The sequence below is a fragment of the Scomber japonicus genome, chromosome 7 (assembly GCF_027409825.1).
Source record: "Scomber japonicus isolate fScoJap1 chromosome 7, fScoJap1.pri, whole genome shotgun sequence".
Taxonomy (NCBI): Eukaryota; Metazoa; Chordata; class Actinopteri; order Scombriformes; family Scombridae; genus Scomber; species Scomber japonicus.
This window is the reverse complement of record NC_070584.1, coordinates 37,082,120-37,095,740: the sequence shown is the minus strand read 5'-3', so window position 1 is coordinate 37,095,740 and position 13,621 is coordinate 37,082,120. Positions and strand designations below refer to the sequence as shown.

Genomic DNA, 13,621 nt, shown 5'->3' with positions numbered 1-13,621 from the left:
GGGTTAGGGTTAGGTAAAGATGAAGTGTCTTTGGGTTAGGGTTAGGTAAAGATGAAGTGTCTTTGGGTTAGGGTTAGGTAAAGATGAAGTGTCTTTGGGTTAGGGTGAGGTAAAGATGAAGTGTCTTTGGGTTAGGGTTAGGTAAAGATGAAGTGTCTTTGGGTTAGGGTGAGGTAAAGATGAAGTGTCTTTGGGTTAGGGTTAGGTAAAGATGAAGTGTCTTTGGGTTAGGGTGAGGTAAAGATGAAGTGTCTTTGGGTTAGGGTTAGGTAAAGATGAAGTGTCTTTGGGTTAGGTAAAGATGAAGTGTCTTTGGGTTAGGGTTAGGTGAAGATGAAGTGTCTTTGGTTTAGGGTGAGGTAAAGATGAAGTGTCTTTGGGTTAGGGTGAGGTAAAGATGAAGTGTCTTTGGGTTAGGGTTAGGTAAAGATGAAGTGTCTTTGGGTTAGGGTTAGGTAAAGATGATGAAGTGTCTTTGGGTTAGGTAAAGATGAAGTGTCTTTGGGTTAGGGTGAGGTAAAGATGAAGTGTCTTTGGGTTAGGGTGAGGTAAAGATGAAGTGTCTTTGGGTTAGGGTGAGGTAAAGATGAAGTGTCTTTGGGTTAGGTAAAGATGAAGTGTCTTTGGGTTAGGGTGAGGTAAAGATGAAGTGTCTTTGGGTTAGGGTTAGGTAAAGATGAAGTGTCTTTGGGTTAGGTAAAGATGAAGTGTCTTTGGGTTAGGGTTAGGTAAAGATGAAGTGTCTTTGGGTTAGGGTTAGGTAAAGATGAAGTGTCTTTGGGTTAGGTAAAGATGAAGTGTCTTTGGGTTAGGGTTAGGTAAAGATGAAGTGTCTTTGGGTTAGGGTGAGGTAAAGATGAAGTGTCTTTGGGTTAGGGTGAGGTAAAGATGAAGTGTCTTTGGGTTAGGGTTAGGTAAAGATGAAGTGTCTTTGGGTTAGGTAAAGATGAAGTGTCTTTGGGTTAGGGTGAGGTAAAGATGAAGTGTCTTTGGGTTAGGTAAAGATGAAGTGTCTTTGGGTTAGGGTGAGGTAAAGATGAAGTGTCTTTGGGTTAGGTAAAGATGAAGTGTCTTTGGGTTAGGTAAAGATGAAGTGTCTTTGGGTTAGGGTTAGGTAAAGATGAAGTGTCTTTGGGTTAGGGTTAGGTAAAGATGAAGTGTCTTTGGGTTAGGTAAAGATGAAGTGTCTTTGGGTTAGGTAAAGATGAAGTGTCTTTGGGTTAGGGTTAGGTAAAGATGAAGTGTCTTTGGGTTAGGGTTAGGTAAAGATGAAGTGTCTTTGGGTTAGGTAAAGATGAAGTGTCTTTGGGTTAGGTAAAGATGAAGTGTCTTTGGGTTAGGGTTAGGTAAAGATGAAGTGTCTTTGGGTTAGGGTTAGGTAAAGATGAAGTGTCTTTGGGTTAGGTAAAGATGAAGTGTCTTTGGGTTAGGTAAAGATGAAGTGTCTTTGGGTTAGGGTTAGGTAAAGATGAAGTGTCTTTGGGTTAGGGTTAGGTAAAGATGAAGTGTCTTTGGGTTAGGTAAAGATGAAGTGTCTTTGGGTTAGGTAAAGATGAAGTGTCTTTGGGTTAGGGTTAGGTAAAGATGAAGTGTCTTTGGGTTAGGGTTAGGTAAAGATGAAGTGTCTTTGGGTTAGGGTGAGGTAAAGATGAAGTGTCTTTGGGTTAGGTAAAGATGAAGTGTCTTTGGGTTAGGTAAAGATGAAGTGTCTTTGGGTTAGGGTGAGGTGAAGATGAAGTGTCTTTGGGTTAGGGTTAGGTAAAGATGAAGTGTCTTTGGGTTAGGGTGAGGTAAAGATGAAGTGTCTTTGGGTTAGGTAAAGATGAAGTGTCTTTGGGTTAGGGTGAGGTAAAGATGAAGTGTCTTTGGGTTAGGTAAAGATGAAGTGTCTTTGGGTTAGGTAAAGATGAAGTGTCTTTGGGTTAGGGTTAGGTAAAGATGAAGTGTCTTTGGGTTAGGTAAAGATGAAGTGTCTTTGGGTTAGGTAAAGATGAAGTGTCTTTGGGTTAGGTAAAGATGAAGTGTCTTTGGGTTAGGGTTAGGTAAAGATGAAGTGTCTTTGGGTTAGGGTTAGGTAAAGATGAAGTGTCTTTGGGTTAGGGTTAGGTAAAGATGAAGTGTCTTTGGGTTAGGGTTAGGTAAAGATGAAGTGTCTTTGGGTTAGGGTTAGGTAAAGATGAAGTGTCTTTGGGTTAGGGTTAGGTAAAGATGAAGTGTCTTTGGGTTAGGGTGAGGTAAAGATGAAGTGTCTTTGGGTTAGGGTTAGGTAAAGATGAAGTGTCTTTGGGTTAGGGTGAGGTAAAGATGAAGTGTCTTTGGGTTAGGGTTAGGTAAAGATGAAGTGTCTTTGGGTTAGGGTGAGGTAAAGATGAAGTGTCTTTGGGTTAGGGTTAGGTAAAGATGAAGTGTCTTTGGGTTAGGTAAAGATGAAGTGTCTTTGGGTTAGGGTTAGGTGAAGATGAAGTGTCTTTGGTTTCGGGTGAGGTAAAGATGAAGTGTCTTTGGGTTAGGGTGAGGTAAAGATGAAGTGTCTTTGGGTTAGGGTTAGGTAAAGATGAAGTGTCTTTGGGTTAGGGTTAGGTAAAGATGATGAAGTGTCTTTGGGTTAGGTAAAGATGAAGTGTCTTTGGGTTAGGGTGAGGTAAAGATGAAGTGTCTTTGGGTTAGGGTGAGGTAAAGATGAAGTGTCTTTGGGTTAGGGTGAGGTAAAGATGAAGTGTCTTTGGGTTAGGTAAAGATGAAGTGTCTTTGGGTTAGGGTGAGGTAAAGATGAAGTGTCTTTGGGTTAGGGTTAGGTAAAGATGAAGTGTCTTTGGGTTAGGTAAAGATGAAGTGTCTTTGGGTTAGGGTTAGGTAAAGATGAAGTGTCTTTGGGTTAGGGTTAGGTAAAGATGAAGTGTCTTTGGGTTAGGGTTAGGTAAAGATGAAGTGTCTTTGGGTTAGGGTGAGGTAAAGATGAAGTGTCTTTGGGTTAGGGTTAGGTAAAGATGAAGTGTCTTTGGGTTAGGGTGAGGTAAAGATGAAGTGTCTTTGGGTTAGGGTTAGGTAAAGATGAAGTGTCTTTGGGTTAGGGTGAGGTAAAGATGAAGTGTCTTTGGGTTAGGGTTAGGTAAAGATGAAGTGTCTTTGGGTTAGGGTTAGGTAAAGATGATGAAGTGTCTTTGGGTTAGGTAAAGATGAAGTGTCTTTGGGTTAGGGTGAGGTAAAGATGAAGTGTCTTTGGGTTAGGGTGAGGTAAAGATGAAGTGTCTTTGGGTTAGGGTGAGGTAAAGATGAAGTGTCTTTGGGTTAGGTAAAGATGAAGTGTCTTTGGGTTAGGGTGAGGTAAAGATGAAGTGTCTTTGGGTTAGGGTTAGGTAAAGATGAAGTGTCTTTGGGTTAGGTAAAGATGAAGTGTCTTTGGGTTAGGGTTAGGTAAAGATGAAGTGTCTTTGGGTTAGGGTTAGGTAAAGATGAAGTGTCTTTGGGTTAGGGTTAGGTAAAGATGAAGTGTCTTTGGGTTAGGGTGAGGTAAAGATGAAGTGTCTTTGGGTTAGGGTTAGGTAAAGATGAAGTGTCTTTGGGTTAGGGTGAGGTAAAGATGAAGTGTCTTTGGGTTAGGGTTAGGTAAAGATGAAGTGTCTTTGGGTTAGGGTGAGGTAAAGATGAAGTGTCTTTGGGTTAGGGTTAGGTAAAGATGAAGTGTCTTTGGGTTAGGTAAAGATGAAGTGTCTTTGGGTTAGGGTTAGGTGAAGATGAAGTGTCTTTGGTTTAGGGTGAGGTAAAGATGAAGTGTCTTTGGGTTAGGGTGAGGTAAAGATGAAGTGTCTTTGGGTTAGGGTTAGGTAAAGATGAAGTGTCTTTGGGTTAGGGTTAGGTAAAGATGATGAAGTGTCTTTGGGTTAGGTAAAGATGAAGTGTCTTTGGGTTAGGGTGAGGTAAAGATGAAGTGTCTTTGGGTTAGGGTGAGGTAAAGATGAAGTGTCTTTGGGTTAGGGTGAGGTAAAGATGAAGTGTCTTTGGGTTAGGTAAAGATGAAGTGTCTTTGGGTTAGGGTGAGGTAAAGATGAAGTGTCTTTGGGTTAGGGTTAGGTAAAGATGAAGTGTCTTTGGGTTAGGTAAAGATGAAGTGTCTTTGGGTTAGGGTTAGGTAAAGATGAAGTGTCTTTGGGTTAGGGTTAGGTAAAGATGAAGTGTCTTTGGGTTAGGGTTAGGTAAAGATGAAGTGTCTTTGGGTTAGGGTGAGGTAAAGATGAAGTGTCTTTGGGTTAGGGTTAGGTAAAGATGAAGTGTCTTTGGGTTAGGGTGAGGTAAAGATGAAGTGTCTTTGGGTTAGGGTTAGGTAAAGATGAAGTGTCTTTGGGTTAGGGTGAGGTAAAGATGAAGTGTCTTTGGGTTAGGGTTAGGTAAAGATGAAGTGTCTTTGGGTTAGGTAAAGATGAAGTGTCTTTGGGTTAGGGTTAGGTGAAGATGAAGTGTCTTTGGTTTAGGGTGAGGTAAAGATGAAGTGTCTTTGGGTTAGGGTGAGGTAAAGATGAAGTGTCTTTGGGTTAGGGTTAGGTAAAGATGAAGTGTCTTTGGGTTAGGGTTAGGTAAAGATGAAGTGTCTTTGGGTTAGGGTGAGGTAAAGATGAAGTGTCTTTGGGTTAGGTAAAGATGAAGTGTCTTTGGGTTAGGGTTAGGTAAAGATGAAGTGTCTTTGGGTTAGGTAAAGATGAAGTGTCTTTGGGTTAGGGTTAGGTAAAGATGAAGTGTCTTTGGGTTAGGGTGAGGTAAAGATGAAGTGTCTTTGGGTTAGGGTTAGGTAAAGATGAAGTGTCTTTGGGTTAGGTAAAGATGAAGTGTCTTTGGGTTAGGGTGAGGTAAAGATGAAGTGTCTTTGGGTTAGGTAAAGATGAAGTGTCTTTGGGTTAGGGTGAGGTAAAGATGAAGTGTCTTTGGGTTAGGTAAAGATGAAGTGTCTTTGGGTTAGGTAAAGATGAAGTGTCTTTGGGTTAGGGTTAGGTAAAGATGAAGTGTCTTTGGGTTAGGGTTAGGTAAAGATGAAGTGTCTTTGGGTTAGGTAAAGATGAAGTGTCTTTGGGTTAGGTAAAGATGAAGTGTCTTTGGGTTAGGGTTAGGTAAAGATGAAGTGTCTTTGGGTTAGGGTTAGGTAAAGATGAAGTGTCTTTGGGTTAGGTAAAGATGAAGTGTCTTTGGGTTAGGTAAAGATGAAGTGTCTTTGGGTTAGGGTTAGGTAAAGATGAAGTGTCTTTGGGTTAGGGTTAGGTAAAGATGAAGTGTCTTTGGGTTAGGTAAAGATGAAGTGTCTTTGGGTTAGGTAAAGATGAAGTGTCTTTGGGTTAGGGTTAGGTAAAGATGAAGTGTCTTTGGGTTAGGGTTAGGTAAAGATGAAGTGTCTTTGGGTTAGGTAAAGATGAAGTGTCTTTGGGTTAGGTAAAGATGAAGTGTCTTTGGGTTAGGGTTAGGTAAAGATGAAGTGTCTTTGGGTTAGGGTTAGGTAAAGATGAAGTGTCTTTGGGTTAGGGTGAGGTAAAGATGAAGTGTCTTTGGGTTAGGTAAAGATGAAGTGTCTTTGGGTTAGGTAAAGATGAAGTGTCTTTGGGTTAGGGTGAGGTGAAGATGAAGTGTCTTTGGGTTAGGGTTAGGTAAAGATGAAGTGTCTTTGGGTTAGGGTGAGGTAAAGATGAAGTGTCTTTGGGTTAGGTAAAGATGAAGTGTCTTTGGGTTAGGGTGAGGTAAAGATGAAGTGTCTTTGGGTTAGGTAAAGATGAAGTGTCTTTGGGTTAGGTAAAGATGAAGTGTCTTTGGGTTAGGGTTAGGTAAAGATGAAGTGTCTTTGGGTTAGGTAAAGATGAAGTGTCTTTGGGTTAGGTAAAGATGAAGTGTCTTTGGGTTAGGTAAAGATGAAGTGTCTTTGGGTTAGGGTTAGGTAAAGATGAAGTGTCTTTGGGTTAGGGTTAGGTAAAGATGAAGTGTCTTTGGGTTAGGGTTAGGTAAAGATGAAGTGTCTTTGGGTTAGGGTTAGGTAAAGATGAAGTGTCTTTGGGTTAGGGTTAGGTAAAGATGAAGTGTCTTTGGGTTAGGGTTAGGTAAAGATGAAGTGTCTTTGGGTTAGGGTGAGGTAAAGATGAAGTGTCTTTGGGTTAGGGTTAGGTAAAGATGAAGTGTCTTTGGGTTAGGGTGAGGTAAAGATGAAGTGTCTTTGGGTTAGGGTTAGGTAAAGATGAAGTGTCTTTGGGTTAGGGTGAGGTAAAGATGAAGTGTCTTTGGGTTAGGGTTAGGTAAAGATGAAGTGTCTTTGGGTTAGGTAAAGATGAAGTGTCTTTGGGTTAGGGTTAGGTGAAGATGAAGTGTCTTTGGTTTCGGGTGAGGTAAAGATGAAGTGTCTTTGGGTTAGGGTGAGGTAAAGATGAAGTGTCTTTGGGTTAGGGTTAGGTAAAGATGAAGTGTCTTTGGGTTAGGGTTAGGTAAAGATGATGAAGTGTCTTTGGGTTAGGTAAAGATGAAGTGTCTTTGGGTTAGGGTGAGGTAAAGATGAAGTGTCTTTGGGTTAGGGTGAGGTAAAGATGAAGTGTCTTTGGGTTAGGGTGAGGTAAAGATGAAGTGTCTTTGGGTTAGGTAAAGATGAAGTGTCTTTGGGTTAGGGTGAGGTAAAGATGAAGTGTCTTTGGGTTAGGGTTAGGTAAAGATGAAGTGTCTTTGGGTTAGGTAAAGATGAAGTGTCTTTGGGTTAGGGTTAGGTAAAGATGAAGTGTCTTTGGGTTAGGGTTAGGTAAAGATGAAGTGTCTTTGGGTTAGGGTTAGGTAAAGATGAAGTGTCTTTGGGTTAGGGTGAGGTAAAGATGAAGTGTCTTTGGGTTAGGGTTAGGTAAAGATGAAGTGTCTTTGGGTTAGGGTGAGGTAAAGATGAAGTGTCTTTGGGTTAGGGTTAGGTAAAGATGAAGTGTCTTTGGGTTAGGGTGAGGTAAAGATGAAGTGTCTTTGGGTTAGGGTTAGGTAAAGATGAAGTGTCTTTGGGTTAGGGTTAGGTAAAGATGATGAAGTGTCTTTGGGTTAGGTAAAGATGAAGTGTCTTTGGGTTAGGGTGAGGTAAAGATGAAGTGTCTTTGGGTTAGGGTGAGGTAAAGATGAAGTGTCTTTGGGTTAGGGTGAGGTAAAGATGAAGTGTCTTTGGGTTAGGTAAAGATGAAGTGTCTTTGGGTTAGGGTGAGGTAAAGATGAAGTGTCTTTGGGTTAGGGTTAGGTAAAGATGAAGTGTCTTTGGGTTAGGTAAAGATGAAGTGTCTTTGGGTTAGGGTTAGGTAAAGATGAAGTGTCTTTGGGTTAGGGTTAGGTAAAGATGAAGTGTCTTTGGGTTAGGGTTAGGTAAAGATGAAGTGTCTTTGGGTTAGGGTGAGGTAAAGATGAAGTGTCTTTGGGTTAGGGTTAGGTAAAGATGAAGTGTCTTTGGGTTAGGGTGAGGTAAAGATGAAGTGTCTTTGGGTTAGGGTTAGGTAAAGATGAAGTGTCTTTGGGTTAGGGTGAGGTAAAGATGAAGTGTCTTTGGGTTAGGGTTAGGTAAAGATGAAGTGTCTTTGGGTTAGGTAAAGATGAAGTGTCTTTGGGTTAGGGTTAGGTGAAGATGAAGTGTCTTTGGTTTAGGGTGAGGTAAAGATGAAGTGTCTTTGGGTTAGGGTGAGGTAAAGATGAAGTGTCTTTGGGTTAGGGTTAGGTAAAGATGAAGTGTCTTTGGGTTAGGGTTAGGTAAAGATGATGAAGTGTCTTTGGGTTAGGTAAAGATGAAGTGTCTTTGGGTTAGGGTGAGGTAAAGATGAAGTGTCTTTGGGTTAGGGTGAGGTAAAGATGAAGTGTCTTTGGGTTAGGGTGAGGTAAAGATGAAGTGTCTTTGGGTTAGGTAAAGATGAAGTGTCTTTGGGTTAGGGTGAGGTAAAGATGAAGTGTCTTTGGGTTAGGGTTAGGTAAAGATGAAGTGTCTTTGGGTTAGGTAAAGATGAAGTGTCTTTGGGTTAGGGTTAGGTAAAGATGAAGTGTCTTTGGGTTAGGGTTAGGTAAAGATGAAGTGTCTTTGGGTTAGGGTTAGGTAAAGATGAAGTGTCTTTGGGTTAGGGTGAGGTAAAGATGAAGTGTCTTTGGGTTAGGGTTAGGTAAAGATGAAGTGTCTTTGGGTTAGGGTGAGGTAAAGATGAAGTGTCTTTGGGTTAGGGTTAGGTAAAGATGAAGTGTCTTTGGGTTAGGGTGAGGTAAAGATGAAGTGTCTTTGGGTTAGGGTTAGGTAAAGATGAAGTGTCTTTGGGTTAGGTAAAGATGAAGTGTCTTTGGGTTAGGGTTAGGTGAAGATGAAGTGTCTTTGGTTTAGGGTGAGGTAAAGATGAAGTGTCTTTGGGTTAGGGTGAGGTAAAGATGAAGTGTCTTTGGGTTAGGGTTAGGTAAAGATGAAGTGTCTTTGGGTTAGGGTTAGGTAAAGATGATGAAGTGTCTTTGGGTTAGGTAAAGATGAAGTGTCTTTGGGTTAGGGTGAGGTAAAGATGAAGTGTCTTTGGGTTAGGGTGAGGTAAAGATGAAGTGTCTTTGGGTTAGGGTGAGGTAAAGATGAAGTGTCTTTGGGTTAGGTAAAGATGAAGTGTCTTTGGGTTAGGGTGAGGTAAAGATGAAGTGTCTTTGGGTTAGGGTTAGGTAAAGATGAAGTGTCTTTGGGTTAGGTAAAGATGAAGTGTCTTTGGGTTAGGGTTAGGTAAAGATGAAGTGTCTTTGGGTTAGGGTTAGGTAAAGATGAAGTGTCTTTGGGTTAGGTAAAGATGAAGTGTCTTTGGGTTAGGGTTAGGTAAAGATGAAGTGTCTTTGGGTTAGGGTGAGGTAAAGATGAAGTGTCTTTGGGTTAGGGTGAGGTAAAGATGAAGTGTCTTTGGGTTAGGGTTAGGTAAAGATGAAGTGTCTTTGGGTTAGGTAAAGATGAAGTGTCTTTGGGTTAGGTAAAGATGAAGTGTCTTTGGGTTAGGGTTAGGTAAAGATGAAGTGTCTTTGGGTTAGGGTTAGGTAAAGATGAAGTGTCTTTGGGTTAGGTAAAGATGAAGTGTCTTTGGGTTAGGGTTAGGTAAAGATGAAGTGTCTTTGGGTTAGGGTTAGGTAAAGATGAAGTGTCTTTGGGTTAGGGTTAGGTAAAGATGAAGTGTCTTTGGGTTAGGGTGAGGTGAAGATGAAGTGTCTTTGGGTTAGGGTTAGGTAAAGATGAAGTGTCTTTTGGTTAGGGTTAGGTAAAGATGAAGTGTCTTTGGGTTAGGGTTAGGTAAAGATGAAGTGTCTTTGGGTTAGGGTTAGGTAAAGATGAAGTGTCTTTGGGTTAGGGTGAGGTAAAGATGAAGTGTCTTTGGGTTAGGGTGAGGTAAAGATGAAGTGTCTTTGGGTTAGGGTTAGGTAAAGATGAAGTGTCTTTGGGTTAGGGTTAGGTAAAGATGAAGTGTCTTTGGGTTAGGGTGAGGTAAAGATGAAGTGTCTTTGGGTTAGGTAAAGATGAAGTGTCTTTGGGTTAGGGTGAGGTAAAGATGAAGTGTCTTTGGGTTAGGTAAAGATGAAGTGTCTTTGGGTTAGGGTTAGGTAAAGATGAAGTGTCTTTGGGTTAGGGTGAGGTAAAGATGAAGTGTCTTTGGGTTAGGGTGAGGTAAAGATGAAGTGTCTTTGGGTTAGGGTTAGGTAAAGATGAAGATGAAGTGTCTTTGGGTTAGGGTGAGGTAAAGATGAAGTGTCTTTGGGTTAGGGTGAGGTAAAGATGAAGTGTCTTTGGGTTAGGGTTAGGTAAAGATGAAGTGTCTTTGGGTTAGGGTGAGGTAAAGATGAAGTGTCTTTGGGTTAGGGTGAGGTAAAGATGAAGTGTCTTTGGGTTAGGGTGAGGTAAAGATGAAGTGTCTTTGGGTTAGGGTTAGGTAAAGATGAAGTGTCTTTGGGTTAGGGTTAGGTAAAGATGAAGTGTCTTTGGGTTAGGGTGAGGTAAAGATGAAGTGTCTTTGGGTTAGGTAAAGATGAAGTGTCTTTGGGTTAGGGTTAGGTAAAGATGAAGTGTCTTTGGGTTAGGTAAAGATGAAGTGTCTTTGGGTTAGGGTTAGGTAAAGATGAAGTGTCTTTGGGTTAGGGTGAGGTAAAGATGAAGTGTCTTTGGGTTAGGGTTAGGTAAAGATGAAGTGTCTTTGGGTTAGGTAAAGATGAAGTGTCTTTGGGTTAGGGTGAGGTAAAGATGAAGTGTCTTTGGGTTAGGTAAAGATGAAGTGTCTTTGGGTTAGGGTGAGGTAAAGATGAAGTGTCTTTGGGTTAGGTAAAGATGAAGTGTCTTTGGGTTAGGTAAAGATGAAGTGTCTTTGGGTTAGGGTTAGGTAAAGATGAAGTGTCTTTGGGTTAGGGTTAGGTAAAGATGAAGTGTCTTTGGGTTAGGTAAAGATGAAGTGTCTTTGGGTTAGGTAAAGATGAAGTGTCTTTGGGTTAGGGTTAGGTAAAGATGAAGTGTCTTTGGGTTAGGGTTAGGTAAAGATGAAGTGTCTTTGGGTTAGGTAAAGATGAAGTGTCTTTGGGTTAGGTAAAGATGAAGTGTCTTTGGGTTAGGGTTAGGTAAAGATGAAGTGTCTTTGGGTTAGGGTTAGGTAAAGATGAAGTGTCTTTGGGTTAGGTAAAGATGAAGTGTCTTTGGGTTAGGTAAAGATGAAGTGTCTTTGGGTTAGGGTTAGGTAAAGATGAAGTGTCTTTGGGTTAGGGTTAGGTAAAGATGAAGTGTCTTTGGGTTAGGTAAAGATGAAGTGTCTTTGGGTTAGGTAAAGATGAAGTGTCTTTGGGTTAGGGTTAGGTAAAGATGAAGTGTCTTTGGGTTAGGGTTAGGTAAAGATGAAGTGTCTTTGGGTTAGGGTGAGGTAAAGATGAAGTGTCTTTGGGTTAGGTAAAGATGAAGTGTCTTTGGGTTAGGTAAAGATGAAGTGTCTTTGGGTTAGGGTGAGGTGAAGATGAAGTGTCTTTGGGTTAGGGTTAGGTAAAGATGAAGTGTCTTTGGGTTAGGGTGAGGTAAAGATGAAGTGTCTTTGGGTTAGGTAAAGATGAAGTGTCTTTGGGTTAGGGTGAGGTAAAGATGAAGTGTCTTTGGGTTAGGTAAAGATGAAGTGTCTTTGGGTTAGGTAAAGATGAAGTGTCTTTGGGTTAGGGTTAGGTAAAGATGAAGTGTCTTTGGGTTAGGTAAAGATGAAGTGTCTTTGGGTTAGGGTTAGGTAAAGATGAAGTGTCTTTGGGTTAGGGTTAGGTAAAGATGAAGTGTCTTTGGGTTAGGGTTAGGTAAAGATGAAGTGTCTTTGGGTTAGGGTTAGGTAAAGATGAAGTGTCTTTGGGTTAGGGTGAGGTGAAGATGAAGTGTCTTTGGGTTAGGGTTAGGTAAAGATGAAGTGTCTTTGGGTTAGGGTTAGGTAAAGATGAAGTGTCTTTGGGTTAGGGTGAGGTAAAGATGAAGTGTCTTTGGGTTAGGGTTAGGTAAAGATGAAGTGTCTTTGGGTTAGGGTGAGGTAAAGATGAAGTGTCTTTGGGTTAGGGTTAGGTAAAGATGAAGTGTCTTTGGGTTAGGGTGAGGTAAAGATGAAGTGTCTTTGGGTTAGGGTTAGGTAAAGATGAAGTGTCTTTGGGTTAGGTAAAGATGAAGTGTCTTTGGGTTAGGGTTAGGTGAAGATGAAGTGTCTTTGGTTTAGGGTGAGGTAAAGATGAAGTGTCTTTGGGTTAGGGTGAGGTAAAGATGAAGTGTCTTTGGGTTAGGGTTAGGTAAAGATGAAGTGTCTTTGGGTTAGGGTTAGGTAAAGATGATGAAGTGTCTTTGGGTTAGGTAAAGATGAAGTGTCTTTGGGTTAGGGTGAGGTAAAGATGAAGTGTCTTTGGGTTAGGGTGAGGTAAAGATGAAGTGTCTTTGGGTTAGGGTGAGGTAAAGATGAAGTGTCTTTGGGTTAGGTAAAGATGAAGTGTCTTTGGGTTAGGGTGAGGTAAAGATGAAGTGTCTTTGGGTTAGGGTTAGGTAAAGATGAAGTGTCTTTGGGTTAGGTAAAGATGAAGTGTCTTTGGGTTAGGGTTAGGTAAAGATGAAGTGTCTTTGGGTTAGGGTTAGGTAAAGATGAAGTGTCTTTGGGTTAGGTAAAGATGAAGTGTCTTTGGGTTAGGGTTAGGTAAAGATGAAGTGTCTTTGGGTTAGGGTTAGGTAAAGATGAAGTGTCTTTGGGTTAGGGTGAGGTAAAGATGAAGTGTCTTTGGGTTAGGGTGAGGTAAAGATGAAGTGTCTTTGGGTTAGGGTTAGGTAAAGATGAAGTGTCTTTGGGTTAGGTAAAGATGAAGTGTCTTTGGGTTAGGGTGAGGTAAAGATGAAGTGTCTTTGGGTTAGGGTTAGGTAAAGATGAAGTGTCTTTGGGTTAGGTAAAGATGAAGTGTATTTGGGTTAGGGTTAGGTAAAGATGAAGTGTCTTTGGGTTAGGTAAAGATGAAGTGTCTTTGGGTTAGGTAAAGATGAAGTGTCTTTGGGTTAGGGTTAGGTAAAGATGAAGTGTCTTTGGGTTAGGTAAAGATGAAGTGTCTTTGGGTTAGGGTGAGGTAAAGATGAAGTGTCTTTGGGTTAGGGTTAGGTAAAGATGAAGTGTCTTTGGGTTAGGGTTAGGTAAAGATGAAGTGTCTTTGGGTTAGGGTTAGGTAAAGATGAAGTGTCTTTGGGTTAGGGTTAGGTAAAGATGAAGTGTCTGTGGGTTAGGTAAAGATGAAGTGTCTTTGGGTTTGGGTTAGGTAAAGATGAAGTGTCTTTGGGTTAGGTAAAGATGAAGTGTCTTTGGGTTAGGGTGAGGTAAAGATGAAGTGTCTTTGGGTTAGGGTTAGGTAAAGATGAAGTGTCTTTGGGTTAGGGTGAGGTAAAGATGAAGTGTCTTTGGGTTAGGGTTAGGTAAAGATGAAGTGTCTTTGGGTTAGGGTTAGGTAAAGATGAAGTGTCTTTGGGTTAGGGTTAGGTAAAGATGAAGTGTCTGTGGGTTAGGTAAAGATGAAGTGTCTTTGGGTTAGGGTTAGGTAAAGATGAAGTGTCTTTGGGTTAGGGTTAGGTAAAGATGAAGTGTCTTTGGGTTAGGGTTAGGTAAAGATGAAGTGTCTTTGGGTTAGGGTTAGGTAAAGATGAAGTGTCTTTGGGTTAGGGTTAGGTAAAGATGAAGTGTCTTTGGGTTAGGGTTAGGTAAAGATGAAGTGTCTTTGGGTTAGGGTTAGGTAAAGATGAAGTGTCTTTGGGTTAGGGTTAGGTAAAGATGAAGTGTCTTTGGGTTAGGGTGAGGTAAAGATGAAGTGTCTTTGGGTTAGGGTGAGGTAAAGATGAAGTGTCTTTGGGTTAGGTAAAGATGAAGTGTCTTTGGGTTAGGGTTAGGTAAAGATGAAGTGTCTTTGGGTTAGGGTTAGGTAAAGATGAAGTGTCTTTGGGTTAGGGTTAGGTAAAGATGAAGTGTCTTTGGGTTAGGGTTAGGTAAAGATGAAGTGTCTTTGGGTTAGGTAAAGATGAAGTGTCTTTTGGTTAGGGTTAGGTAAAGATGAAGTGTCTTTGGGTTAGGGTGAGGTAAAGATGAAGTGTCTTTGGGTTAGGGTGAGGTAAAGATGAAGTGTCTTTGGGTTA

At 41.1% G+C, this 13,621-nt stretch overlaps 1 protein-coding gene across 1 annotated transcript in view; it reads left to right on the top strand.

Moving 5' to 3' along the window:
- LOC128361618 (ELAV-like protein 1-B) overlaps window positions 1-13,621 on the top strand; it is a 31,864-nt gene that overhangs the window by 17,338 nt on the left and 905 nt on the right.